Here is a 26181-nt window from a genome sequence, read left to right as displayed (position 1 = left end):
TTTCGGGGAAACCCTGACCTCACCACTGCCCACATTTTCACCTGAATCCACAAACCTGTCGCTTTTTTCTTCGAAGCGCGCGACAGCTTGTCAATTAACTCGAGCAATTCTAATTACAAAGGCGTACTGCAATTTAATTAAACTTTTTCCGATCTGCATTCACAGTTGTCTCTATAAAGTTTCTAGCGATTATCCGTAACGGAAGATTGCTGCAAAAAAAACAAACCGAGATTCCGAATCGATTCACGGACGGACAAATATTTGCACATCCACCGACCAAATCGAATAATAACCGGCTTCAAAAAACCAACTCAATGAATTCAATTAAAAAGCACGATGGCTTGGGGAAAAAGGAATGTCGATTGCAGGACAACGAGAAATGGCTTGTTTTAATCGAAACCATCGTCGAATTCAAATTTTAATTAGAGACAGCGATACAGAGAAAGCAATTTGATGGATGTGCTGGTTCGACAATTTATCATAATATTGACATTTTTATCGCGGGATTACAAAGGGAGCCCCCGGTACGTCACAGCCCGAAAAATGACTCAGACGGTGATAAAGATACAAAAGAAAGCTTTTATTTTTGAGAGACGGAAAAAAATAAAAATTCTATCCTAATAATCGCACCCCTTGTGAGATTTTTGTTTTCCCCAATTCTTCATTGTGAAACTGAAAGTACAATGTGTTTTTAAATGATTGTCATCTAGTCGTCTGTGAATTTACCATGTAAAATCAGAAATGCCATTTTATAGAATTAATGGCAGGCATTTAGACACCGAATATTACTATTTTCCATTTATTAAGTTCCCAATTCGAAAATAAGCTTCGACAATAAAAGTGTTTTCTTGCGCAGTGAAACAATTTAGTTGCATTTTAATGCAATTTTTTAAATTAATTAATTGACAATTTGTAAATTTCACAAACGACAGTTTTTACATTTATTGACAGAGAATTCAATTGAGCAGAGCGGCACAATTTTTTTGCATGTAAACCAATTTCAAAGTTAACTAGTGACAATCATTTAAAAACACATTGTAGTTTCGCAAAGAGAACTTTAAATTTTTAGGAGTATTGGCAGTGCTGGGCTGGGTGTCATCAGTCATCAATGTAATCTAGTGTGTGATCTGTCAACAGCACTAAGTCGTTTATTGATAAAGCCCGAATAATTAACAAAATTAAGAGGAAATAGTTTGAACAAATTCTGATAAGTTAAAGTAAACAAAAATAAACAACAAAAATAGAAATAGAAAGCAGAAACAATAGTATATTACACTCGTTTTATAAGACTTAACTGTGGCACTCATTCTATTGGAGCACTCCTTCGTCGTGCTCCAAAACCATTCATGGTACAAATTTATAATACTCGTATAATAATACGTACTTATTACAGTACGTTCTTCACAGTCATTAGTTTTAGTAGCAGTGAGTTTGACTAAATTGTTTCCAAAAGAGTTTAGGATCATTTTATTGCTATTTATAATTAAGGCCAATTGTAAACAATTAGGTATAATTTTTATGCGCACGAAATAAAGTTAATTTTGAGGAGCTTATTCTGGTTATGTAATGTCTTCATTAAAACGTCTCACGTTGAGTCAAGCTAAGAGCACATCAACGCTTTTACGGTCGATGTATTAAAAGTGTTAAGGTAGCACAATATCAGTGATAAAATCTTACATTAAGCAGCAGGAAGCTTTTAATAATTTAAATATTGTCGATAAATCTGATAGGGCAGGATAAGGCAATAAAGTTAATCACATGGAGCGAGTAAATAATAACAATCGATTTTCTTTTCGTTTTGTGGTGATAAGAAAACCAGTTGTAGTTTATATAGAATTCTAAGAAACGAGATCATCGTTATCAGAGTGTACTTATTTACATTATTAGGTATGTTGTGTATTTAATCCGTAAAGTTGGTCCCGAGCGTTGAAAATAAAATGTGTTCAAATATTGACCAGAGTGCATTATGAAAACCAAATAAAATACGAGGCGTCGTCGAGTGGAAAAAGCGGTCTTAAGCTGCGTCCATTAGAGAGAGGCCTGTCAGAGCTGACACTAATTAATTCAAGAAAAAGTACCCCTTAATGTGATTGTATAATACAATTTCCTCGTCTCGGCGCAAAAATGTCGCCTACCGCGCAAAATTCCACAGTTCGATTATTAATTACACTTGATTTATTAGGGACATTAAAACAAATTACCGGCATTAGGCGATAATATCGAGAAAATAAATAATTATTACGTGTAAAGCTTCAAGCGGAATTATCTCGCGAAAGCGAATTCGCCGGCATTTTTCAGGCAATCGATAACCGCTGAAAATTTTCAGCACCAGCACACTAACCCACCGCGACACAGCACCGCACTGCACTAAGCCAGCGATGAGCTTCTCGGAGTTGGCGACCGCCGGTGCATCTTGATTGGTCATCACGGCCTTTGTATGGGACAATGGGTCATCCTGGTCGGGCGCGCCCTCCCAGCGGTCCCCAACAGGCGCTGCCGTAAAATCTCCAGCACGGTCCTGGTGCCCGAACATCAATCCGGGGAAGTGTCGGCCGCAGATGATCCGGGACTGGTTTTTCGGAGTGCTCGTGACAGTGCTAAATGCCCCGGCAATTAAAACTGAGGCTTTTTGCCGAAGGGCGCCGACGATGAGGAAAGTTGACTGAATAATGCATTTTGGCAAGCAACCACACTTTCACTCAAATCGGTGCACATTGTTGCGAGTTTCACTGTTTTGGGAACGACAGCGGGAGAGCTGACCACAAAAGAAGCCCTTTGATGGTGGTGGAGCTAACCACATCTTAGAATAGGCAAACAGTTGGGGGCTAGGCCGAAAAAATGCTTTTGGCAGTTTGACTCTAAAAGTAACATCAAGCACAAGCTAGGTTGGTTTCTGGCCTAGAGAGGGTGCAAACTTGAATTTAAATTTGACAAATTCCTTTAAAAAAATCATTTCAAAGTATACGTCGCCATCAGTCGATATTTCGGAACAGAAAGTATTTCTGGCCTATAATCCTTAATTGACGATGCAACGCCAATTTGCTTTTGTAAAACTTACTAGGACAATATATTTTTTTAATTTGTTTACTTATGTGAAAGTCATGTTTCTATGCTCTTAAAATTGTTAAGAACATTTGATGTATTGTCAAGATGAAAGAATTTAAAAGAACTAAGCAACCAACAAGGACCTGCCCCCGTATCATTCTTGGTATAACCCTGTTGAATTGGCATGGAACCATGCCCTACTACCACAGACAAAGATAATTTTGAAAATTATTATTATTATTAAAAATCTATTTTGTAATCCTAAATTCGCGGTAAAGACGTAATACAAAATGTTTCAACTTGATGTGATTTTGTGAAATATGTATTATTAGTTTATTACACAAGTGAACGGAATTCAATATAAAAAAACAGAAAAGTACAGTGGTTTTTTCGATTTTTTTTTATTTTTTACTGTGCAAGCTATGTTAAAAATGCTCCGTATTTACGTTTTGCCAATAAGTAAAGCACCTCAAACAACATTTTGTAAACAGTCAAAACAAAGTAAAGAAACATCAGTCAATGACCTATTAAAAATTACAAATAATTTCTAGAACCACATAATATTAATTGTTTTCAAAACTGTGCTCAACCTATTTATTAATTAATAAACTAGTTTGTTAACAAAAGAAAATAAAATAAACAAAATTAGAAATTAATGATGAGACCTTATAAAATACCTTCATCCTTTGATTGTCCTCGTGGTCGATCATTTTTAAATTTTTCAACACTTTCCATTCACTTTTCCATAAAGACTATCAGAAGAGAAGAACGTTAACTCCATGGATTTTCACTTTCACGTGAAAATCACGTTTGCTACCAATTTTTACAATTTTTACCAATTTTTATTTGTATGAGTACAACTGTTTTTTATATCAAAATACCATCAAACCGTCAAAATCCCAAAAACAGTTACTTACTAAAAAATAGTATTAATGACGTCTATTGATACATTCTTTTTTGATAGTTATTAATAATACGAGTGCGAAAGCACAAGCTTGAAGTTAGAGGAATGTCGTTATGCAACGAGCGTATGCGAGTTCTATACCTAGACACCAGAGAACTTTATTAAGCGTTTTCGCATAAGTGTTACTCAATTTTTTTTGTTGGAATATTTTAATTTAAAATACATGGGAAAATAGTGAAAACAAGTTTGCTATCGGAAACGTGTTCTCAAATAGTGTTTACAATCTAGAACTCGAAAGGCTTAAAATATTACCAAAAAAAAAAAATTCATTAATATTGAAATTAATAAACGGTCAACGAAAAACCGTTTTTAATAGTTATTTGTGTACTTACCAAAGAAGAAAAGACACCTATTCTCTCCCGAAGATAAACTAATCAATCATCCAAGGGAGATAAAAGGCTTTCCTCCAGTGTTATATGTGCTCATAATCTTCCGACACCTTTTATCAGAAAATATCGTTTTTTACAACCCCATCAGTAAATATCATTTTTCCATCCTTCAAATATCCTATCCGTCATTTCCATCTTAGGGAAGAAAATATTTTCCTGTTCTCGAAAGGAAAGAACGTACTTTCCTCCCTTATTTTTCTCCTTCGAGGGAAAATGTCATTTTGTCATAGAATATTTGGAAGGAAAAAACTAAATTTTCTGATAAAGACGGTGACAAAATTATATGTACATCACTGAAGCAAAGTCTCTTCTTTCCCTTGGAAGATTACTGCCCTTCGCGTCAGGTATTTATTCATCTTCGGAAGAGAATCCTTTCCTTCCTCGGTTACAAATTGCTATATCCACCTTCCAAATATTCCATAAGGGAGGAAACTAAAGGAGGAAAGTACGTTATTTCCTCCTTCATTTTGCTACCTCTGGAGAAAATAACGTACTTTCTTGTGATATTTGGAGAGGAGGGTTGGAAAATGATATTTTCTGATGAAGCCGACAAAAAAATATTTAGCTGTATCCACCACTAATTACAAAAAAAATATCTGCTTTTTATTGAACAAGGCCAAAGAATTGTGAGTTTTTGAAATTTCGTTGCGCCTCAAACTTTCTATATTCTAATATAAAAAAAATATAAATATTCTCATAAAGCAAGCTGAATTGTTATGACTTCTTCTGACCTTAAATATCTGCATAATAAATACAATGTGTACAATTACATTCATTGCATGTGCAAAAATATACATTGTGATATGTAGATTTGCAAATGTAAATTTTACAAAATAGGCAACAGCAAGCAATGTTCATTTGAATACTCTTCAGAATAAAATTCATACTAAAATAACTTTTTTCGATAGCAGATGTTAAACTATTTCTTTGTCAACTTTTTTGAGTAGATAATATAGTACTTTATTAACATTAATTTGAAGTGTTAACAATAACTTTTTCTTTTTTGAAGTTATATTCCTTCAGAAAAAAATGTTAAAGATTGTTTATCTAACCCCTTCACTCGTAAATAAACAATGTCTGTATCATCTCGTATAATAAATAGTAACTGGTAAATTTACAACATTTTTGATTTAATTATTTAAACCATTTGTTGTTTTTAAAGTAATAAAATACCACAAAAAATAAATGCTAAAATAAGGTCATCATACATTTGATCCCTGTAGTCCCTGGCTCAATATTAAGCATTGCTTAATTAAGCGCAACCTCTAAGACTAAAACCATCATTAATAAACATGTAAACAATTTACGGCCTTCGAATTAAAAATTATCGGTTCTGTTATTCGAAACGGTAATAACTGCTTAAATAAGAAGCTTAACTTAAAACGCTTTACTGCTAGCTTGTAAACCCTAAAATGGAATATTCTTCATTAATACGATTTCCTTCTATAAGTTATGTTTCTATTCATAATTTCTCAAATGTTTGCCATAAATTAAATTAATCGTCTCAGGGCCATGCCTATCCAGAACGATGACCTTTACCCCTGAAATACCTAACATTCTGGATCTCACCGGAAGCCCAGTAGACTGTACTCCCTATGCAAAATTTTATAACTCAAGTACACACAAGTATCCATATATCATAATGCCCCAAATCCGGCGACAAGGCCGAGTCATGTGCGATTACGACGTCAGCTGTCGTTTTGCAACGTCTCCGAATTTCGAGTAAAGCAGCTCTTATTATGCACCCCTGCGACGCCCCTGTCTAGCCCAACAATCCCATAAAGCCGCCACGTGCGATGTGGTACCGCTGGAAAGGCGAACACGCGATGTTACCACATAGGGCGTACAAACGACGTTATCAAAAAATGTAAACAAGAACACATCACGAATTAGAGGGAGAGTTTAGTAAATTACCTGTGATGTAATTTACACTAATGACTCTGCCTATTTTTGTTCTTGAAAATGTAAAAGCGGGGTCGACGCACGCCGGCTATTAATATGTATATTTCTGTTATTGAATTTGTACATGCCTAATGCTTTCTAACGTGATTTTTCATGAGGGCATTGTTTCCCGTGAAGATAAATTATTGCTTTATTACCACGCCGCATACAGGGTGGAATTTTTAACTGGAATAAAATTCATAACTTTGATTTAGGCGATTTTGGTGAAACAGATAGATTTTTATTTTTCCTTGCCTACTATTTGGTGCATATGGCTTTTGTTTACCTGTTGTCAAAAATGCACAGCCACCTCTAACTTTTTTTTCCATTCTGAGTTCAACTAAATTATTTTCAAAATGGCTGAGCTTCCGGAACTACAAAAACTTGATGTCAAGTTAGAAATTTTAAATAGTAACCACACATTCTATTGGGTGACCGGAAATATGCGCCCAGCAAATAAGCGCACCGGAAATAAGCGCACAAGAAAAAAGCGCACAAGGAAAAAAGCGCACAAGAAAAAAAGCACACAAGGAATAAAGCACACAAAAAAGCGCATAAGAAATAAAGCACACATGGAAAAAAGCGCACAAAAAAAATCACACGGAAAAGTACACACATTAAAAATGCTATCGCCGAATTAACGGTTCAGTTAAACTAAAACATCTTATTTTAAAATGCTTGATAATAAAAATTCAAGGTTCTAAGCAGCTTTAATTTTTTCTCGTGATTTATTTTCTTTATTTATAACGTACTTGTACCATAATTAATAATCACCCATCTGTTTATGGAATTAAACTTATTTTTTATCAATTACAGATTGATCCAGAAAAACTGAGTCTGTTGGCAACACCAACCCGGCATACTATACAGGTTGTTTCACATAATTTTACGAGGTCTACGCCTGTAAAACGCATTCAACAATAAATAGTCCAATACGAATTCGATTATAAATTTTGAAAAATTTTATAGTATTCTCAAGTTTGCTCACCCCTTTAAAAAATTGTAAAGTTTTTATAATTATAATTATTATGATAATTATAAATGAAACAATGATTAGTTTCACAACTATCATTTATTGATCTCCAAAAATTAAATAAGTAATTAAATGTGTATTTTTTATGTAGCGTTTTGTGACTTCTGTATCTTTGCTATTTTAGACTTTTTATACATTATAGTATGTACTTTTACCCGGTACACACGTGCGGTTTTTTCCATGTGAGCTTTTTTCTTTGTGCGTTTTTTCCCTTGTGCGCTTTTTTCTTTGTGTGTTTTTTTATTGCATATTTGAATTCACCTTTTCAGGCTGAATAACATTTACCCAAGTTGTTGGTACTTATATGTCATAGTTTTCGACATATGTCAATTTTTTGGTTAAAATTTTCATTTGCAAGGTTTTATCTAAAATACCACAGCCCTTGAATCCTTTGTGATAGTGAAAAATTTTCTTTGCATTCGATAATCGAGAGTTTGAAGAGTTTTCAAGAGTTTTCGAAATTGTCCCTTGGCAAAATTCATGGCTAGTATGATTTTTTTAAATTTATTTTAGAATTTTAGAATTCAGAAATAAAATTAACTAGACGCCCTCTGGTGATGACTTTTGAACTATGTCGAAAACAGTAAAGAAATTTTCGTAATTCCACATTTAACTGACATTTAATGAATTGTTCAACAATTTTGCGTGTATAGTGTTATTACTTAGATTAGGAAGAATCACTTTAAAAGAACGTGGTGGTAAATATTAGCTTTGACTTTGATTCTGTGGTTTTTCATGGTATAAAGTGTTTATTGTTGGAACTTGAAAGTGGATAAAAAGTTAAAAAGATTTAAATTTTGATTACAAAGTGTTAATCAAACAGTTGTCTAATTAAAGACCATAAGTAATGGATCACAACAAACACATATTGGGCTCAAGAAACCAATAAATTAGTGAAGTGTGTGAATTTTAGGTTAAAATTTTTCCACTGAAAAATTCATGAAATGTTTCGGTAAATCTACAAAACTACAATAAAGATTAACAACTCCTTATAAATTTAAACGTAAATTATGCCAAAAGGTAGGCTTTTCAATGTCTTTGTAATAATTTTCCAATAAAGAAAGTGAACCAAACAGTCATTCGTTATTCGTGTTTTCCTCTCATTTGTCAACATAAGTTTCTTGCATCAAAGATACAATAGTCATTCTGCATAGGCAATGTAATAATTGTGAAGCCTCAAAATTCGTACAACGCTCAAAATATCCGAATAAAAATTTTCCCGCCATTTATGGTTACTGTTCTCGACCCAGCCCAGTGGCGCCCCCAACGGTAATTTTACTTCCGAATAGTACAATTTTATCGTATTTTTCAAAGTTTACTTGTTTAAAAATAAAAATGATGAGTTAAAATTATGTTTTTAGCGTTTATTGTAAGAGATAGATATAGAAGATGTTAATAAAAGTCTGTATTGTTACTGTTGTTCTATTGATTCTTATTAAAAAATAGGGTTATTCCATTTGAAAAAACCGTTTTACAATCATATTTTAATCAACATTTCCAAAAATCATAGAAGCCTTGCAATTTGACAGTTGACAATCCTGAAGATTTAAGAAGACCCCTCGAACCTTTAGCTATCAAATGCAAAAAAATTATTCACTTATTGTAAAGGGTTCACGAGCTGCAATATTTTTCAAAGGCGAATTCAAAAATGCAATAAAAATAAATAGTTACTATTTAAACTGTAAAGTTGGCGTCAATTTATCGTAGTTCCGGAAATTCTGCCATTTTAAAAATAATTCAGATGAACTCAAAATGGTCGATTTAGATTCTATACGAAATCTTAAAGCTCTAGCTATATTATAAGTTAAAATGTTTCTAATGTAGGCCCTAAAAAATCAGTCTGCCTGTGTTATTGTGTCCACCAAAACCATCCTGCGGTGATTAGCGAGCAGAAGAATCCGAAACCTGGCACATATAAATAATGTAACACCTTTCGAGGTCTGCGAGGGACAAAATTCCTTACATTTTGCATGATCCATAAGTGGCTCAAAGGCTCAGCGATCGTAGAAATTTAAATTGGGCAAAAACGCGGCGTTTTTCTCTTACAGAAGCGCAAGAATTTGGCTTAATCCGGCCGCTGCACAAAGCCTTTAATTGATCGTGACGAATGTTAGCTTTTGCATCAAATGGGAATTATCATGTTCTGCTTGCTTGTAATCAGATGTAATCCGTTCATGGGCATTAGTTTAGCGTGACTACAAGTTGTTACATGAATTTGCTGCCGATATCCCTCGAGGCATCAAAATTTGTTAAATTTAGATCAACAATTAAATTATTTAGAGTGACGCGCTCGTATTAATTAAAAGCGTCCCAGAGGAAGCGGAGGCAACTAATTTTTCAGCCTTTACACAAATCCCTCGTCGAATTGACGGCTGATCTAAGCCTTGGGTCGATGGTAACATGGTTCTAAACCAAATTGTTTTGTCTAATGCCGCTCGGTTCATGATGGTCGGTGTCGACAAGACTAACGAGCTCCTCATTTGGTACATACCGAAACTACTTCAATGGCTGTGGGCAATTAAATCCCACATACGTCAGATTTGTATCTGTCGGGTGGTATGTGGCTTACAAGCCTTCGATTGGGGCAATTTTATACGAGGATTTGAGTGACAGTGGATTGTTTGAGGCTTGTAACTAACATATTACAAGCAAACATTTCTCGTCTACAGTATTGGAACAATTAACGTTTATCGAAAAACAAAATTCTATAAATAGAGCGAGTTGTTGAATTTTCTGTTTTTTTTTAAAGTTCGATAAATACATTCTGTTCACAAATTCATGACAACCATATTTTTTGCGCAGTTATCAGCGCAAAAATACAGGGTGTATCAGAAATACGTGTGTTAATTTTAAAAGGTAATAAAGCCCAACAAATTTAATAAAACATATTTTCAATTTATAATTTTTCAAAAAAGGTTTCGCAAATTTACAAATTTTAAATTGCAGCAACGTTTTATTTGTACATCATTAAATTTTTACTATGATGATCCCAAACCGAGACTAATCAGTAATCACTCAGGAAAACTTATTGTGTGATTTTCCAAGATTCCATACAGCCATGTCGCGGAGATGTTTTACATATAATGCGGTTACTCTTTATAATAATCTGCTAAAAGAGGTTAAATCGTTTTCGGTAAGCAAATTTCGTGCTTTTGTAAAAAACCAACCATCCCAGAATTCAGGGCAATTACTAAAAACTCCTAATTTCAGTTTTTTGTAATAAAAAAGAACGATAGGACCAACTTCCTTAAAATATCTTAAATAAAAAGACGAGTTGCAACGTTTCGTTCATACAACAAACATCATCAGGCTAAAAAACATACATATGAAAATACAATATACCTAACCACATTTAATTACTTTTACAAGTACAAATTCTTAGAAGTAAAGATTCTGAATGAATTTTGAATCTGAATATTTTTTAATTTAAAAGAGTAACAAAATTGAGACTTACAATAATTTAATGACAACAACACATGCACAACACCACAAAGTATTGACAACAAATTAGTTCAAAAAAAATTAAGTAGTGATTAGCGTATTAACTTTATGCAAAATAAAATAAATCGTTTTCGGTGAGCAAATTTCGTGCTTTTGTAAAAAATTTCTATTCCGTTGTACAACAAAATTATTAGTGCTAAAGTACCTTTGTTATTTTCGATAATGTATTCTCTCTTTCGCTCTTCACTGTTATTGTTTTTTTTCTCGTGTGCGAAGTTTGATTAATTTTATATGTACTAGGTTAAGTAGAATAGCATAGATGGCTAGACTTCGCCTGTACATATACTTACGAAATAAAGACCATTATTATTATTTATTGTTGTCTTTCAGACGAACAGATCAGTATCGGAAATATTTTCGAGTTACCCTTGTCAAAACATCCTATTGTGAGGGTTGCCCATCAGTTATCACCATTATATATTGTAAAACTTTATGGTGTACAAAGAAAACGTTGCTGCAATACATAAGTGCATAACTATTTTCATAATGAGAGAAAAGAACGATTTAAAGTAACTATAAAAATTATTGCTATAAATATAAAAATAATACAAACTATAATTATTAAATACTGACCCGTTTGTTTGCACAAGAAGAAGGAGGAAAATAGTAAAAATAATAACTAAGAATTCAGCAAAATTACGTTCTAAAATTAGGTTGTTTTCTAATACACCCTGTATTTTCTTACATACATTTTTTTCTTTTCGAAAATGTGCAATTAATTACTTAGTAACAATTTGCATTTCTGACCTAAATCAATGAATTTCAGCGGTAAAAATAATAAACCTCATTTCGTAAATAAATTTCAATTTGCTTCAATGAGGCCTTTTTTCTACAAATTTTAAATGTTAGACCACAAAGTTTTATTCTAGAGAACGTAGAAAGAAATGTTATGATATACCTACAAAGTGTATATAAATAAATGTAGGATTGTAGTAGGCATTAAAGTTTGCCGTTTCTTTCAAGAAAAAACAAACTATATTAATATATGAAAAAAATGGTTTTGCTGGTTGCCAGCGTAATAATAAAAATTGGTACTTTTCAGAAATTTATAGAAATAAATTAATTAAAGGCGGCAAATCCAAATTCCAAAACCACCTGAGATCCTACACTCATTTATAAACAGTCTGTACAATTATAACGCTAATACAATGTGTTTTTAAATGATTCTCATCTAGTCGTCTGTGAATTTCTAATGTAAAATCAGAAATGCCGCTTAACCATGGAGAATATTACCATTCTCCATTATTAAGTCTCCAATTCGGAAATAAACTTCAACAATAAAAGTGTTTTTTTGCACAGTGAAACAATTTAGTTGCACTTTAATAAAAATTTTTAAATTGATTAATTGACAATTTATGAATTTTACAACTGACAGTATTAACATTTATTGACAGAGAACTCAATTAAGCAGAGCGGCACATTTTTTTACATGTAAATTAATTTCAAAGTTAACTAGATGAGAATCATTTAAAAACACATTGTACAATTATTACTAAATAAAAATTAAAGTAACAGTAATACATTATATTGAAAAAAATAGTAAGTAGCAGTAAAAAATTTGATATAATGTTGCAAGTAACTTATTGGAATTTTGTTCTTAGTATTTTTTATGGTTTTTATAATTAAAAATTATAAAATAAGAAAGACTGACCTGCCCTTTCGCTATTTTATAACAGGATGTTTTTGGTGCATATTTGCAAGCACATTTTTAGGCTTTCTAAATGCATATTTTCCGAGTTCTAATTATTATTCTCGAGACAGATTTAGAAAATTAGGTAGAATTTTTATGTAGAAGAACGCATAATTCATTCCTGGACCATAATACGTGCTAATGATGTCATAACCAAGAGCCTGAAGATATTAATTTAAATTACGAAGTTCCTGAAATAACGTGCTTAGAATATTATACGAGACGAGACTGAGATTCAATTCCGCTTAATTATAATCTGTCTTTAAGTAAAAACAGATTTTTTTCAAGCCAAATTGAAATTGTGCCTTGATTTTAATTAAAGGAGAACTTCACTCTGACTTTCGCTAATTGGAGCTAACCCCAAAATGTTAAAAAATTAACTGATCCTTTTAGTTCTTCATAAACCTGAACGGTGAACTCGCAGCCAATTAACTAATTTGAATCTTAAAATTAGATTGACGGAGCTTTCAGGATAATTGTTAAAAATTACCGTCTCTGAAAATTGCCTTTTACAACTAAAAAACTCGTCTTATTGACGATAATTGACTCAATTAATTTGCAAAAGCAAGAAATTGCTCTATTTATAATATTTTTTTTAGCGACAAAAAACCGCAACGCTCTCATCCAACACCAAAATATGTTAAGCATATGCAATTAAAAAAGTTTATTCGCTCAAACTATTGTATGGAAGGCCGTTGCCCTCGGAATTTATCTAAATCAAACCGAGTAGATAAAGCAACACTAGCAGCGTCAACAATTCAGTGTCATTCTTATTTCTCCGACAACTTTATTTGGAAAAGCAAGAAAATTTCGTAAAAGTGTAGATTTCATCTCCTCCCACATTTCCAGCCGACCGTGGATACTATTAATCCGCAGTGACACAGATGACAGCAATTCATTGCTAATTAATGCATTTTATCCGCAACATTACAACTTCGTCGTTTTTATGTGCATCGCTTTATTAAACCACTCGTCAAGAACCGGAGAGAATTTATTCCGCGATAACCCACACCTGAAATCGATAGTTCCTGCTGGCAAGAGCTAGAAGCTCCAAATGACACACGCGCATCTGTTGACCGTTTAATTAAAAGGTTAATTAGCTTTAATCAATATGTTGAGAAAATGACTACGAGAATTCCAGCGTAATTTCAATGTTTTGTGAAAATAAAGCGACGCTAATGACGCCCCTATTTCTTTCAAAGCGACCGGTGCGTAGGTGCTGAGACAATTATTTTTAATGAAGAAGTTAGCTAAACTAGATTATGTCGTTGTTATTAAAACGATGGGCTGTGGGAGGCTCCAAGTCGGCCCAAATTTCGTAACCGTAACAGCTTGAGACAAAGAAACGTCTCCAGTTAATAAAACGTTGAAAGATTTGATGTAACCATTAAAATCAAACGTCGTGTTTTTCGCCGCGTTCATCTAATTATCGGCGCCCAAGTTCCAAACAACTCGAACTTTGTTGGCTTTTGGGAAAGTCGGAGCAATCACATTACCAAACATTTATCTTGGAGTTTTGAATCATTTTCGAGCCGTAGAATTTATGATAAATGTTTAAACTCCCGCGACGTATTAAATGGGTCTAGACTGGAGTAGGATGTTGAAAAAGTCAAGACGAATGGACCTAGCACAACATCTAAAAGCACTGCTAGAGGATCGTTTGAATTCACAATGACTCATAGACCGCAAGAAATTGAAACGATGGCGATATTTTTACGGAAATGAGATTTTTCGGTGGGATTCCCGATAGATCATGCGAATTGGAAGATGTTATACATTCCGAATTTCCGTTATGGGTGTTTTATGGCAAAGTGTCCGAGATAAATATGTTGTGAGGAACTCTCACATTTTTCTTTATGAACTCTTTTCAAGCTCTTTGAAAAGGAGTGAACATAAAATTTATCATAAACTTTTCAAACAACTTCTCAGAGGTGACAGCAGGAATTTTCCTTGCTGATAATTTAAATGAGCAACCAACCAACCCAGAATTCAGGGCAATTACTAAAAAACCCTAACTTCAGTTTTTTTGTAATAAAAAAGAACGATAGGAATAAAAAGATGAGTTGCAACGTTTCGTTTATACAACAAACATCATCAGGCTAAAAATACATACATACTAAAATACAATATACTTAACCGCATTTAATTACTAAGCTTTTTACAATTACAAATTCTTGGAAGTGAAGATTCTGAATGAATTTTGAATCTGAATAATATTTTAATTAATTTATTAGATGAATAAAATTGAGACTTACAATAATTTAATGACAACAACACATGCACAACACCACAAAGTATTGACAACAAATTAGTTCAAAAAAAAATAAGTAGAGATTAACGTATTAACTTCATGCAAAATAAACGAATAAAAAATTGAAAAAACATTAATCCAAATTTCTGTAAATATTTTATTTAGTTTTATAATAAAAATACAAGAATTTAAACCACTATATTTTTAACAATATATTTCAGAATAGTGCCTGAAATAATACAAATTTATACTTTACTTATATATTTAATTACTAAATAACCAAAACACTGACGTTACAATTATTAAATGTAATTAATGTTAAAAAACTTATCAATAGCCTAGTCGCAATACTATTTAAAAAATCGAGACAAAACATGGCCTGACCTGACTTGACCTGACCTGACCATAATTTTCTAATGCTATTACTTTTTCATAATAGGGAATTTGTAAACTTTACTAAAACTATTCGTATCTGATTTGAAATTAACAGCAATATTTAGTTAGTTATTTTTTTGAAAATAAATCATTCCGAAAGTAAGTCTTTTTTGTAATGTGTTTCTTCATTAAGAATTTCAACACCATCAAAGTCGAATTCGTGATTTGCTTCTTTAACATTATTAACTAAGGCTGTTGGATTAGTTTTACAGTGCAAGTTATACAATGTGATTTTAAATGATTCTCATCTAGTTAACTTTGAAATTGGTTTATATGTAAAAAAAAGGGGCCGCTCTACTCAATTGAATCCCCTGTCAATAAATGTCAAATCAGTCAGTTGTAAAATTCAATTAATTTCTTTACAAAATTTCGTTAAAACGCAACTAAATTGTTACACTGTGTAAGAAACTCTTTTATTATCGAAGTTTATTTCCGAATTCGAGACTTAATAAATGGAGAATGGTAATATTTGATGTCTAAATGCCTATCACTTGTTATATAAAGCGGCATTTTCTGATATTACATGAGAAATTTACAGACGACTAGATGAGAATCATTTAAACACACATTGTACTTTCTACTATCCCTTGGTTGTTTTTTATCCTTTCTTTAACTTTTGTTTAGTTTGTCCAATACAATAATGTGATCACACGTTTTACAACTAGTTAAAATCTGGATTAAAGACCGGTTCACAGAAGAGACATTAATTTAATTCGCAATTAAATGCGTGATTAACTGATCACGTGACCAAATTGAACAAACGTGATTGGTCTATTAGAGTTGTTAACTTTTTAACAACGAATTAAATTTTAACAAAGCTTTCTAATAAACCAGCCCTTAATGTTTTTTTGTTATAGACGACTAATTTTAGGAAATCATGTATTTCATATGAATGGAATATCAATTAATTTGCAATTATTACTATTTAACAAATTGTCATTGTTAACATTATGTAAAATTTTGTTTACTAAATTAAATAAGACATAGTTGTGGCACTCATTCTATTGGAGTACTCCTTCGTCATGCTCCAAAACCTTTTGTGCCACAATAGGACGTTTTATAAAACTTGTATAATAATATTCTAATCTTATTTTCAGAAGTCCTAATAACTTTAAAATTAAGATATAAAATTACACTGTTATTTTAAAGTTGAATCAACAAAATGAATACATGTAAGTAAATCGTCTACATAAGTAAATATAAAAGAAAGCTCAATTCAACTTTTTAACACAAAATGGGTGATAGGGCAGTTTTTTCAGTGGGATTCGAGCCCGTAGCGACACGTTGACCCTTGTATCGCAATTTTATTCGCGATTTGGGCCGTCAAAGCGGCCAACATTTCAATAGCCGTCCAATTCCGGAGAAATCCGGTAATCCGGCATGTCCGGACTTTTTCAGGTAAAACAGTTGGGTATCTTTGCACCTCGCCAACGCGTTCGGAATATAAAACGCGTGATTATGCAGCTTGGAAATGATCAGATGGGCATATCTGGGGTGGGTTCTTCTAATAGCAGCCGCCACACCACAGGCTTGGCTTGCTAAGGAGCGAGCATTATGAGATTGGTTGACGTTAAATCATGCACTAGCCTTCTGATGAATATTTCATATTCGCCGGAATATTTCATTCCGAACGGACGTGAACCGGAAGGTAAAACACGCCGACCGGAAGCTATTTTTATCAACATCTTATTAGTTTAGCTAAATCGGCTCGCTTTGAACTCGGATTCTAAATTTGAATTTCTAATTCAACTGCCTGAGACAAATTGAATCCGATTGTTTTTTACAGAATTATTTTTCCACCCTCGTCCTGGAAAATTACCTACAGGAAAACTTTTCGCATTTTTAGGTGCGAAGACAGGTAGGTAGAAATTTTTGTTAGCTCAGCCTTCGTGTTCACACCACAAATGGCAAGAAGTTGCTCCTTGACCCTGTCAGTTGTCGAAACAAACTTTGCGCGACAAAATGCCAAGAATTTATAGCTACCTGCAACCACATGCTAGTTTTGTAACCTTTTATTACATAAAAAACTATTAAGAATTTAATTAATAGTTGAATCTAAATATTGTTGTAAATCATCTCAACCTAGAATATAAACTCACTGTGTGGAAATCCATTGGACAAAAATCAAGCACCTCTGCATTACCAATTTTCCATTCTATTAACATTATTATTTTCAGAACATTTTTATATTTTTTCGTACAGTTTGACTGTGTTTTCACAATAGCTCGTGAATCTTCATAATAAACAAACAGTGCAACCTTAAAAAATAATTTAATATACAACGAATATTTCCAACTGAAAAAAATATTTGATTACACAGAGTGTCCCAAAAAAGTATGACGTCATAATAATATACTTTTTTTAATAGCATCCTATTATTTTTTGTGTTTAATAAGATGATTTTTTTGTATTAATCTTTTTAACAGTAATCTCTGAACCGATTTGAAAAAGAACTTTAGAGACATGTAAGAAGCTAAAAACGTATCCAATTTAGCACAAAAAATAATAGCATGCCATTAAAAAATAGTTATTAATAAAACGAGTGCAAAAACACAAGCTTAAGGTTCGAGAGCTGTCGTTATGCAACGAGCGTATGCGAGTATGGAACATTTTAATTTAAAATACGTTGCTATGGGAAGGGTGTTTTAAAATAGTGACTAAAAGACTAAACGAAGACAAGAAGACTTAAAATGTTACCAACAAAAAAATTATTATAATGATATATATTTTTGAAACACTCTGTATATTAAAAAAATTAAATACTTATAAAAAATAACCTATATTAAATTAATAAGTTCAAGACAATTTTAGGAGATTTAAAACATATTTGACATACCTACAACAAATCAATTTAGAAATTTAGAAAAAATAAAAATTGTGTCAAATATTTGCATTTTAACAGATTTATGTTGAGTTTCAAGAAAAATTGCGGGTTGGAAAAGTTTCTTAAGATCAGGTCCCTATTTATAAATAATTGAAGCACTACTGTAACGACAAATTTTATGAAATCTAAATTTAAACCGGGACAAGATTAAAATGTAACTGAAAGGCAAATTTATTTATTTATGCAGAGAAAATTGTCTGTGGCATTAAATTTGCCGTAAGACCGGTAGATTTTCATTAAGCCATACAATAATCGAATAATCCTGATTTATGAACAAAGTTAGTGTCCTCCACAGTTTATCTACGATCCTCCGGTGATAATTAATCACAATAACTTCTGATTGAACCATGTTTTTCTTTGTTGCGGTTTTAAAATAAATTCGTTAAAACCGAGTAAATCAAATTAGGGTGAGTGCAGCCTCCCATCAATAGAAATTCACCACAGTTTGGCTGTTCATTACGAAGACCATGGACTATGAAGCGGACTTAATGCAAGAAAGGGTGCGGTTAAACACAACCCACTCTGGGTAATAAGCCGGCTAGCGGGGTAATTATTACTTTAATATTAATGCGACACCGGATATAAATTACGCCCCATCAAAACTGTCAACCGATTAATCTGTTGAATATTATCAATAAATATTTATGATCGAGTTTGTCATTTTTTCGCTCGAGCCAACCAACAAGTACAATTTCATTACAGGTTATTTAAACCTGTACCATTATGGTAATGAGGAAATTCAGCGATTTATCGCAGGATCGAGAGTAATACGGACGGGACGGCTGACCAATGGCACACAAAGAACTGAGAGGATTTTATTAGAACACGTTTTCAAAACAAAAAACAAAGAAAATGGACAAAAAATTGTTTCTGTTTAATTATTCGAATGAATTGGAGTATTATTATATAATAATTATATTATATTTATACAATGTGTTCAAAAATGGTTGTTCATCAAGTCGACTATGCAATGTGCCACTTCGCTGAAATGACTATTGTAGTCTGAATATTGTCATTTCTGTCAAATTTTTGAATTTGCTTTTTAATCACTTTTTTGCATTTTTCGGCAAAGTTTCATGTGTAGGGTTTGTCTGTATTTGCATTTTATGTTTCCGTGATTTTTGTTGTTATGAACTCTTATAGTTTTTAGATTCGCACTCTTTTTGCATCATTTTGACGGATCTGTCACTTTGACCATTCACAATTTTAATTAAGCGGCACATTACGTTCAAATCTCATAGGTGACTTGATGAACAACCATTTTTGAACACTTTGTATTTATTATTATTATATATTATAAAAGATATTCATTTAAAAGTTGTTGTTCAGCAATAATCCGTTAAGTTCTGCTCAATGAAAATATTTTCATTATTAACTTCCGGTTATACAGAAAGTCACTAACAACTTTTTTATTTTAAATGGAAAGATATGTTTTTCACTGGATTTTTCGATTAGTTGGGTTATTTTAAGAAAGTTTTTATCAGCTTTCCCAATACCTATTTTTAAGCGTTTTCGTGATATTTAAGATTTTTTGAAAATTTTTGAACTTGCACCTATCACCTAAAAAAATCGATAACACTTAGTTTCAAATATTTCGAAATCATATTTGGAGAATCAAAAGAGAAAGCCATATCTGTTCTATAGTGTGTTTAAAATTGGAAAAGAAGTTAATAAAAGCCAAAAATTTTAGATTAATTTTGGCAACTCCAAGTACCCAGAACTCAATTTTTTCAATTGGCATGTCCCAACTTTTAATTTCCCAGATAAAAAAAAAATTTCTGCACCGATCTATTAACATTCCCTATAACCTATCTGTAATAATTATCAAGTTATGTTGTTTTTTTTGACATTGTAGAAAATTTCTTACTAACCATAGTTATTTTTGCATGGATTATAGTTGCTTAAAGTTCTACAAACTTAACTTTTGAAATTTGGGCCTTGTTACTTTTTTTTTAGAATTTGAAAACACCAAAAGAAAAATCTAGGCTTCCTCTTTCAAATGAGCTAAAAAATATTTCCAAATTTTAAAAAATGGCAGAGTTATTGATTATTGAACTGGAAGGTGCAAACAAACAAAAAATTAAAAACCCAAAATATTTCGCAAACGGCTAAATTTAGGTTTAGGGGATGCTTATGAAAACTACCTTAAAATAATTCTAGTAATTTAAACACGCATTAAAAATATAGCTTTCCATTTAAAATAAGGAAATTGATAGTGACATCCAGTCTAACCGGAAATGCCGCCATGTTGAAAACATTTTCATTGTGCGGAACCTAAGAGATTACGGTTGCATACAAATTTTCAGATGACTTTTATTACTAGAACTCCCAATACCTCTAATGTAGAGTTTAGACGGAAACCTGTATTATATATTATAAAACAATGTGTTCAAAAATGATTGTTCATCAAGTCGACTATGGAATTTAAATTCAATGTGCCGTTTTGTTCAAATAATTATTGCTGCTTCAGCACTGTCATCTCTGTCAAATCACTGAATTAACTTTTTGCTAATTTTTTGCATTTTTAGGCAAAGTTGTTTCAAATGTAGGGTTTGTCAAAATTTGTGTTTTATATTTCCGTGTTTTTTGTTGTTGTGTATTGTCTTATTTTAAATTCTATGCTTTTTTACATTATTTTGACGGATCTGTCACGGCATTTACAATTTAAACTAAGCGGTATATTACGTTCAAATTCACAGATGAGTTGATGAAGCACCATTTTTGAACACACTGTATTATTATATTACAATTAGGAAATATTTAGGTCAGTATTGTTTTGGCGGAAGTTCAAATGCCCCGACGTGTCTAATTAATTTAATTAGTGTGGTTGTGAATGGGATTATCAAGCGCATATGAGACATTTATTGCATCTAGTCGTGATTAAAACGCGATAAAATATGGAAATCCGCCTTAAAGACAGAAGCATGGGGTCATGTCAAGCGTCGTTTTGTGAATTTTTTCGTCGGAAGAAAGCTTTCGTTGATTATGGACGGTCTTGGCGTGTCTGGGTCAAGAACTAGGCAAATAAATTTCTCAATAGGCGCCTATATGACACACTTGTATGTCCAGTCCATCAACTACTGGAAATGTCTTCATGCTATTATCAAACCAAACATTTATCTAGAAGCTTCAATAAACACGACAATGTTTGCGTATGAAGTTAGAGGAATGTGGAATGTCCATCACAATTAAACGGAATTTGTAACCTTCAATTTGGGAAAATAACGTTGAAACAAAACTTTAATTGCACGAGAGAGTAATTACATTTTAAAGCAGACATAAAACCAGTGCCATGTAGCAACACCGAGAATTTATCGCGTTTATTAAAAACACAATTATCTTCCCGAGTTAATTGTCGATAAATTTCTAAAATACTATTTGTATAATTGGGGACGAGGAGGAATGCTAGTCGTGGGAGCAGTCCTCCGAAAAATGCGTATAAAAATCCAGAAAACCCGTCACGGAAAACCTATAACCAAGAAGTCATAAATCTGGATAAGGCAGTAACACGGAAGATATTCTGTTTACCCTCGGCACTGGGTGCTACTAAACGTCAAAAAAGCCGTAAAAAACTAACACATTCTATGTACTGAACAGTATATTTCAAGTGTTTGTTTAGAAAATACTTAATCGATAAAACGGCCCCTTTGAATAACAAAGCGTCGGATGTGTGAAAAAGGTGCCAAGATAAACACGATATGTCGAAATGAAAACAGTGTCAAAAAGGGCGCGCTGATGGCACCTCATAAAACATAATACATTCCCCGATGAACGAGCATTTTTTATGTCCAAATGCAAATTGGATCGATTTACTTACAGATCTCCTCACTATTGTAAACATTATTTTCGGCGTTGTTGTTCTCGAGAGAAAAGGATTTGTCCCTTACCTGAAACAAAGAAATAGTCAGTCACAAAAAATTCAAACCCATTAAGAAAATTAATCGCGACAACCAACTCTCGAGCCAAATAAAGAAATGACCGTTTTATCCTGCTTGTAACAACAAAACTTTGATCGGGAAAAATTGAATAATTTGTCATTTCGAAAAACTAATTTACTAACATAGTGGAAACATTTGTTCCGTTTGAATCTAATTTTACAACGATCGATCAATGTCGCCAAAGAAAATGAATGAAAATGACACCCTTGCGATTCACTTCTGTGAAGTAATTTTTTATACAGGGTGTCCACTATGGAAATCTCAGTTATTATAAGAGATACGTGGTCGGTTAAATTAAGGCAAAGTTGCATATTTTTAATCTGAACAATTGTCTGAAAGAAATTTTTAGTTTATGAATTATTGAGAAAAATCAAAAAATTTTTATACTTATTTTTTAAGCGAAAACAAAAAGCACTTGATGTTTTTAAGTAGGACATTCTTAAGACAGTTTTTCACAATAAATCTAAATCTTTTCCATGACCGTTTTCAAATCAGAGTTACAACACTTAACTTTGGTTTTTCTTATGAGCCACCATATTTGACTCTTGTACTTTTGAAAATCTTTTTGTTCCTGATTATGTAACGATTATCAATATGATATAATTGAATATTATACAGGGTGCTCAAAAACTGGCGCACCAACTCAGTGGTAAGTTATTGAGAAGCAAGTGCAGATTACGGGAAAAATGTTGAAAAAAACTCGTATTTTAAAAAATCTGGAGCTACAAACTTATTGTGTTAACTTCTTTGGTTTTCATTATTTTTTTATGTTTTTATGTTTCATACCAGGTAATCGTTCCGTAACAAAACGATTAATAATTATTTTTAAATTTTCTATCACATTTTAGCAGGTTTTTTAATTTAAAAAATCCAAAAAATCACAATGTCTAGATGTGCCAACACTGGGAATTATTTCCTAGTTATTATTTCCTGTTAGACAACGTTGCCACATATCATTTATCTAAGTCCGCTATTTATCAATAACTTTAATACAAAGATTTTTTTAACTATTTTTACCTTTATATGTAACCATTTCTCTACCACACACCATTGAGTTGATGCGCCAGTTTTTGAGCACGCTGTATACTGGTAAAACTTAAGAAAAAAAAACACCAAAAATTTTGTTTAACAAACAAAACTTTGACAGTTCTATTAAATATGCAAGCAGAATTTTTATAACTTTTTTTGTTTTGATTTGCGAGGAATAAACTTCCAGCTCATCATGTCGTTTCGTTTTTAAATAAGTAAGCTTGGCGGAAATGTAAACCTTCTAGATCTAAATTCAATTAAATCTCCAAAATCTAGTTTGTTTAAAAACAAAATTATTGACTTTTTTCCAAAGCACTCTTCGCAAAAGTGCTTTTTTCTCCATTTTAATTACCATGTAAGATTCGGTCATATCATGTGATACATTGTTGTATTCAGGAATAAAACCACTTTTCAAAAATACAAAAAACGAATATGGCTTCCATAAGAAAAACCTAAGTGTCGTAACTCTGAAATCAAGAAGGCCTTGGAAATACGATGACAGATTTATATTCCTTGTAAAAAAGTGCCTGAAGAACGTTTAGTTCTTTAGGTTTTCGCTTGAAAAAATAAAAACAAAAATTACTAAATTCCATTTTTTTTCAAAAACTAAAAATAACAACAATTTTTTTTTAACAGTTGCAAAATAATGTTTAAATCACAATAAAAAAAATAAATGAAAAAAATGAAAATTTGGTAGGGGTTTAACGAAGTTTGTAAACGTATGTAAAAATACAAAGAAAATACAAGAAAACAGTAAAAACTCCTTCCCTGTAATAAAGAACGTTGAAGCTTTTCTGTCGGTAGTTTAAAATCAAGGATTCACAACCCTTCGCATATTTATAGCGGTCAGAGCCATATATTGGACGTCAACGCAACATGACTGCCCTCTTTTATTTATTAACTTGCATAAATAAGCCCGAACAAAATCGGAAGACAAAGAAATTTTGCTCAAAATGAATTTGTTCCTAGAAATGACATCACGAATTGCATCAGTGTTAATTGTCTCTTCTAACGTTTACAAATGAAAACAATTAGTCACTTGTCGTGACCTTAATAAAAATAAATGTAAATCCATCTCAAAATTGGTCATAACAGTGAAAGTGAACGTTCAAGGTATCCAAATTTGTAAAAATTAATACCACGACTGTTGTAAACAATGGGCTATTTACAGCATCTTTTCGAGATAAGAAGTAGGTGTAAACCTCCAGTTTTTTATTAAATCCACTTTCCCAACTCACTTTCGGCGTTCTTACGCAGTTATTATCGATTTCAGCCCCCGCTCAATGATTCACGGCAAAATCTGTCGAGACCCTTTTCTAATGGAAATTAGGAACATCCTGGCTTTGCGTTGTAAAAACGCAGGTGAAAAGAGCAACACAACGTTTTGCGTGTTTGCTGTAATTTAATTCTTTGTCCACCCACAGTTAGCGTCCTAACTGTAAAATAAGCCAGTTTGTGGGGAAAATAGAAGAAAACATTCGTAATTCCAGCTCGAGATTTACATATCGTTGCGATAATTAGTGCCATTTTGGCAAAGTGGGTGGTAAGTACACCTTTGTATCGTCACGAAAAATGAGCCAACACGAATTTATCAAACTTTCATTCAGCATCGTCCCACAATTTCAATCTAGCCTTTAATTAGTGTCAATTAGGGGAGCCCCAGAAGTGGCCTTCGTCAAATGGCTTCGTGACAGGGCTCTACATTAATTAGTCAGGATAGTTCAGAAATTTAATCAAAAAACTATCAATCTTGACAAGCGGGAGCTAACGCCTCCTGAAACACAGAAGTGACGTTCAGAAGAGATTGAATTGGAGTGTTCGTTTGTTCCTGAAATCGGGTCTTTCGAAAAAGTGGATCATTTGTTTTCAAGGCGCTTCTAAAACTGTTTGATGTTGAAGAATGTGGTGTGTTTACTACTCCTTTGAGGAGTTTACTCTGGAAGTATCGAATAAATTGGTGCTCTGATTCAGAAGTGTCTTAAATAAAACGCTTTCATCTTGATTTCGGACGTATCTCACTTCACAAGTAACAAGATGAGTCAAGTCACACCAAAAATACAGGGTGATTCTTTTAAGGCCTACATGAAAAACTTGTTAACTTGTAATATACAGGCTGAGTCAATAACGGGATATTTCTGACATGTCCTAAAATGCAACCAAAAATATTAATTGCACTTACCACTTGAAGACTGTTTAATTTCAAAAAAAGGTTAATTGAATCAACATTGGTTTTTCATCTTTTAAATAATAATAGTCCATAATGAAATTTTAGCAAAACTGTTAAAATAAACTCGACAATACCCAAACATTGTAATCGTGGATTAATTTCGAAATTTTTTTAATGATTACCGATCTGGTCGTTTGGAATCAGTATTACTGGTTGCATGTTAATACAAATTCAGAAATAACCTTCGACCATATATCATATATATGATATATATGATATATGATATATGGTCGAAGGAAATAACCCACTATTGACTCACCCTGTAGTTAGAGCTTTAAGTATACAATCCAAGTGAACTATATTTGTCAATGTCAATTTTTTTGTTAAAATTTTTCATTTGTAAAAGTCTTTCTAAGATATCACAGCCCTTGAACCTTTTGCGATAAGTGAATAATTTTTTTGCATTCGATAACCGAAAGTTTAAAGAGTCTTCTAGGATTTTCAAAATTGTCAACTGTCAAAATTCATAGCTAGTATGATTTTTTCGAAATGGTTATCAAAAAACTGCTATAACTTAGTTTTTTCAAATAGAACGACCCTATGTTCTTAATGGCAATCGAAAAAACATCGATATTTGTGGTAACTTCTATTAATACGTCCTACACATATCTCTTACAGTTTTTGAAAAAAATCACAAAAAACGGATTTTACTTCGTAAGTTTCAAAGTTAATCAAGTAGACCTTGCAAAATGGTCAACAATTGTCAAACTTCAACATTTTATTTAGTTTTTAGCTGGTTTATTATCGAATAAGCAGCAAAACAATAATATTTAATTATGGTTTATACTAACTTAGTGAATTATGTAAAGTAACTCAGTCAGTCTACCATCGAATTTTGAACTTCTTGAGTGAAA

The 26181-nt window shown here is 32.4% G+C and overlaps 1 protein-coding gene across 9 annotated transcripts in view; it reads right to left on the bottom strand.

The window, feature by feature from the left end:
• Positions 1–26181, bottom strand: part of ckn (caskin) — a 275539-nt gene that overhangs the window by 58912 nt on the left and 190446 nt on the right. For 2 of the 9 annotated variants that reach the window (XM_064354848.1, XM_064354845.1), the window contains exon 2: positions 21951–22020. The exons of 4 other annotated variants lie outside the window; for them this stretch is intronic. The gene's annotated coding sequence lies outside the window, so the exon portion shown is untranslated. Of the gene's footprint in view, positions 1–2078; positions 2095–2242; positions 2374–21950; positions 22021–26181 lie in introns of those variants that run through there. 3 more of the 9 variants (XM_008192906.3, XM_008192905.3, XM_064354835.1) reach the window with 3 other exon arrangements.

The sequence above is a fragment of the Tribolium castaneum genome, chromosome 1 (assembly GCF_031307605.1).
Source record: "Tribolium castaneum strain GA2 chromosome 1, icTriCast1.1, whole genome shotgun sequence".
Lineage (NCBI taxonomy): Eukaryota > Metazoa > Arthropoda > Insecta > Coleoptera > Tenebrionidae > Tribolium > Tribolium castaneum.
Note: the sequence above shows the minus strand (reverse complement) of the source record. Positions and strands in the feature narration are given on the sequence as shown.